Source organism: Saimiri boliviensis, chromosome 2 (genome assembly GCF_048565385.1).
Source record: "Saimiri boliviensis isolate mSaiBol1 chromosome 2, mSaiBol1.pri, whole genome shotgun sequence".
NCBI classification, from domain to species: Eukaryota; Metazoa; Chordata; class Mammalia; order Primates; family Cebidae; genus Saimiri; species Saimiri boliviensis.
Genome location: NC_133450.1, coordinates 231,630,834 through 231,636,227, shown reverse-complemented (window position 1 = coordinate 231,636,227; position 5,394 = coordinate 231,630,834).

Genomic DNA, 5,394 nt, shown 5'->3' with positions numbered 1-5,394 from the left:
TCTCTTAGCTAAAATGGTTAAATCTTCATTGAGACCATTGACAAACATGGAGTTAAGTGCTACTGTAGTGGCATCAATCTGTTCTTTTGAGAGACCAGAACTTTCTTTAAATATTACCTTCTAGCTTGTTGGAATAACCATGAACTAGTCTGCCTTCTCTTTGAGCACAAGCCCAAATTTTATTCCAATCTACTGGCTTTGGAAAAGCCATGAGAATAGTTTTAATTAATATGCCAGCCAATTCTTTGGCTTTTTCTATATCTTGAAGCAAATTTTGGTTTAAATCATCAGAAGAGGCAAAATATGGTGGTGTGTGCCTATAGTCACAGCTACTCAGAGGGCAAAGGTGAGAGGATCATTGAACTCAGGAATTTAAAATGGCCTGTGCAACATAGTGAGTCCCCAGATCTAAATAAATAAATAGAGCAACAGAAGGATTTTCCCATCCTGCCAATTTTTGCCCAGTGTCTCCCTCCTCCTGGTCCCACCAGCAAATGTGTCAACTGATAGAAATTGAAAATGCTAGGACGTAACTTGCATAGACTGTCGAGAATCCCTCAGCAAAGCTGAGGGGTCCTCGGTCACCTTGGCAAATTGTTTGGCTGTTGTATCACAGGAACTCAGAACTGGACCAGACAGTGTAAGGCACCATCAGTAAATTCTCTATTTTATATGGGGGGTATTGGAAGGGGTATGTAGGAATTGGGATGGGGTAGGGAAGGCCACCGTAGGGGTTGCTAGTCTAAGTTTAGGTTCAGCTGTTTTGGGTGGCTGGAAAGAGGAGTGAAAAGGAATGTCAAAGTTCTACTGGTGGGACATATGATGAGTTTTAGAGTGAACCTTCTCCTGAACTTTATATTTTTGAAATCATACCCTTCTTTTATTCAGACACATTGTCAGGAAGGATCGTCTGCAAGAGAAATAAAAACATTGTCACAGGAAAACATTATTAAGCAATTTAAGTGAAAAGACACGCCATGTTCAGAAATTAGGAGAAAATCCTGAATTAAAAAAAATTCAAAATGGGTTTACATAGATCAACTTGCTTTTCTGAAGTGTGTATACCAGGAGAAACAAGGTGTTGTGAGCTACAAGTAACCCTGAAAGCCAAATAAAATAATCAACCGACAGTGGCAAGAGACATTTCCCAAAGGGGGTCAGGAGTCCAATCCGCCAGGAGTGGGCAGTGAGTTCAGAGTCCCTGTGATGTGTCCACCCCAAACTTGTTTGGGGCAGAAATCACAAGTTCAGTAATGCAGTTAGTTTTTGTGTCAGACATATGCCGCTGATCAGAAGCCTGATTGCAGATGGCCCCATAAGAGAACAAGCCCTTTCCTGTGGGCACCTGTGTGTGATGCAGACTTTCCAGCCAGCGTCCATGCTGTTTTCGTGGTTTGGGATCCCATGCAGGCACGTCCGAATCTGAGTTGATAGCAGAGTCTGTGTTCTGTTTATTGTGCTTGCAGAGCTTTTTTTCTTCAGCATGCTTTGTGCTGAGGCTGAAAGAATCAGCAGCAGATAGTGTAAGGTTTCATCTCAGAGTCAGGTCCAGGCAATTAGGATCTGTAAGTTAGGATTCCCCCCAAAAAGTCAACAGCTTTTGTTCTGCTAAAGCAAAGCCAAAGCCTTGCAGAGTGGGAAAGCAGTGTTCCTGGTCCCAGTGATGAGCAAGGCTTTCCTAAGCCCTGGTTAGCTTGTTACTTGATGAGTCTAAATGGACCCACTCAAAAACATGCTCAGAGGCCAGAAATTTATCAGCCTCTAAGGCGCAGGCATCTGATCTTACCGGGGCTCATTAGGAAATAAAAACTAATATTTAAAATTCCAAAAGTGAATCTCCAGTTAGAGATTGCCTGTCTTTTATGTTGTCTCTGTTTTCTCAGAGGTCCCCATAGGTGAAAATTATACCAGTAATTGTCAGTTATGGAAACCTATTTTCCTTCTAGTATTCAAAAACTTGCATTTCGATTCGCTCACCAGTGACCACAAGCAAGGCAGTTGTATACCATCCTGGGTTTTGTTTTCGGCAGCTTTACTGATCAGGATGATTCCTCCAACATTTACGAAATTACAGGTGTAGAATATATGTTTTTAATAATATGTCTAGATGCAGTAGCCGTAAGTAGCCAGCTTTTAAAAACTCTTTCAAGTTTTTTAAATTTGCCATTCCATTGCAGGTTTACTCAAAACTCCAACAGCACAATTGGCATTTGAGGGTTAACATGACAGCTGCCAAGAAATGCCTAGAATGGGGGATGGGAGGCTCTAGTAACATCTCAATTAGATTGTTCTTTTCTTTTTTTTTTTTTAATTTTTTTTTGTTTGTTTCTTTGTTTTTAGGGATTTTTCTTTTCTTTCTTTCTTTCTTTTTTTTTTTGAGTTTATCTAAAGCTTTGCCCCAGCCCTAGTACCTAATTTAGCTTTTTGTAGGAGAGGACAACACAAACTTTTAGCGTTTTTGGTCCACCTGAGGTTCGCTTCTGGGAATGTTAGGACCCCTTATTTTCCTACCTGGAGGGAAAAAGAAAAACATAAGGCAACACCTGAGCTTCTGGTTTTTTGCCCAATTTACTCTTCAGGATCTGAAATAACACAGGCTTTCCATGCAGCTTTCCCTTTAGAGTTTGGAGACTGTGCTATGCAGTTGAGAATTTGACTCTACACTGTTTCATATTTATATTTTCTTAATAAAAACATGTAATGTAAAATTTGCCATTATAAATATTTTAAGTGTACAATTCGGTGGCATTAACAACATCTACAACGTTGCACAGTCATCAGTGCTATCTATTTCCAAAAATATTTCAAGAATAGCTACACTCCAGATCTGAAGCTATTCGGGAGCAAAAACACACATTAGGATAGCGCTTCCATCACTCACATAGTCTGCAATGTATACACTCTGCAGACACCAGCTCCTCTCTTTAACATACACACATGCTGCAGGCCCCAGCTCACACCTCTCACCTACACACACCCTGCAGGCCCCAGCTCACACCTCTCACATACACATACCTTGCATGCCCAGCTCACACTTCTCACCTACACACACCCTGCAGGCCCCAGCTCACACCTCTCACATACACACACGCTGCAGGCCCAGCTCACACCTCTCACCTACACATACCCTGCAGGCCCCAGCTCACACCTCTCACCTACACACACCCTGCAGGCCCAGCTCACACCTCTCACATACACATACCCTGCATGCCCAGCTCACACCTCTCACCTACACACACCCTGCAGGCCCAGCTCACACCTCTCACATACACACACGCTGCAGGCCCCAGCTCACACCTCTCACCTACACACACCCTGCAGGCCCAGCTCACACCTCTCACATACACATACCCTGCATGCCCAGCTCACACCTCTCACATACACATACCCTGCAGGCTCTAGCTCACACCTCTCACATACACACACACTGCAGGTCCCAGCTCACACCTCTCACATACATACACCCTGCAGACCCAAGCTCACACCTCTCACATACACACACCCTGCATGCCCAGCTCACACCTCTCACCTACACACACCCTGCAGGCCCCAGCTCACACTTCTCACCTACACACACGCTGCAGGCCCCAGCTCACACCTCTCACCTACACACACCCTGCAGGCCCCAGCTCACACCTCTCACATACACACACCCTGCATGCCCAGCTCACACCTCTCACCTACACACACCCTGCAGGCCCCAGCTCATACCTCTCACATACACACACCCTGCATGCCCAGCTCACACCTCTCACAGACACACACCCTGCAGACCCGAGCTCACACCTCTCACAAACACACACGCTGCAGGCCCCAGCTTGTAGTGTAAATGATTCTGTTTCCTGATTCCTTGAAATTCAGGAAGTATGTGCCATGTTCTATTTGCCAGTGGAAGGACAGTAGAGTACCCTCCTTGACAAGGAAATTTTAGTGATTGGCACCTGGTTTGGCTCTTAGTCATTATCAAAAGTGGTGATTTCACAACTGTGATAGTTATCTGTTGCTGCATAAAAATTACAACAAATTTAGCAGCTCAAAACAAAGCACATTTCTTATCGCACAGTGTTTATGAGTGAGAGGTCCAAGCACAGCTTAGCAAGGCCTCTTCTCAGGGGCCCTCTGAGGCTGTAATCCAGATGTGTGATACGCTGCAAGAGGGAAGAATCAGTTGTTGGCAGAATTTCAGTTCCATGGGGCTGAAGGACTGAGGGCCTTGGTTTCCACTGGCTCTTGGCAAGAGGCTGCCCTCAGTGCCCTGCTCTTTGAGCACGTGGACCCTCTAAGTTCAGTGCAGTGAGTAGGAGCAGATATGTGAGTATGTAACACTGGAGTGCTTTAGAGAGCTATTCCTGGATAAAGAACCACTAGTGTCTAAAGACATGGAATTATCATGCTTAATACAGCAATATCAATACTGAGAAGGCAAATTCATCATCTACTGGTACATACTTCTATGCCTGCAATAGCTATTTTTGTCTCAATATTTAAATTATTCTTTAGCTTCCCAGCTGCTAGGAATGGAACAGTCATCTTTGTGAATGAAAATGACTAACCCCTCCCAACAATTCCAACTCCCTCCCTCAATATTTTTTATTTGTTTAATTTCAAAGGAATATATTTTTCAAGAATGGCTAACCTCAGTAAGAATGGAAGCTATTCTGAAGCAAAAACACACTACAGAATAGCACTTCCATCACTCACACACACACACACACACACACACACACAAACTCACGCTGCAGGCCCCAGCTTCTATCACTCACATACACACACCCTGGCACCATGGCTCACACCTGTAATCCCTGAGGCAGGTGGATCACCTGGGGTTCGAAGTTCAAGACCAGCCTAGCCAACATGGCGAAACCCCATCTCTACTAAAAATACAAAAAATTAGCTGGGTGTGGTGGTGCATGCCTGTAATCCCAGCTACTTGGGAGGCTGAGGCAGGAGAATCACTTGAACCCGGGAGACAGAGGTTACAGTAAGTCAATATTGTGCCACTACGCTCTAACCTAGCCTAAGGAACAGAGTGAGACTCTATACACACACACACACACACACACACACACACACACACATATACATGATTGTAAAATGATTTCAGAAACAATATAACAGTGTCAGGCATATTGTTGAAGAAAAAGTGCTAAACCCAATACAATCTGTACCTTTTGGTGGGAAAGAAAAAGAATTAAGAAGCTCTATTTCTACATAGTTTGATATGCATAAATATATCTGGAAGGGTGCATAAAGAAACCAACAATATGTAATATAGGAATGGGGGTAGAGAAGCAACCCAGGTTTTTTCAAAATTTTCATTTCTCACATTTTTTGAAGAGGCGTCAAACTAGGAACTTACCTGTTGAAGAAAAGTACTTTGTTTGCAGCAAAATA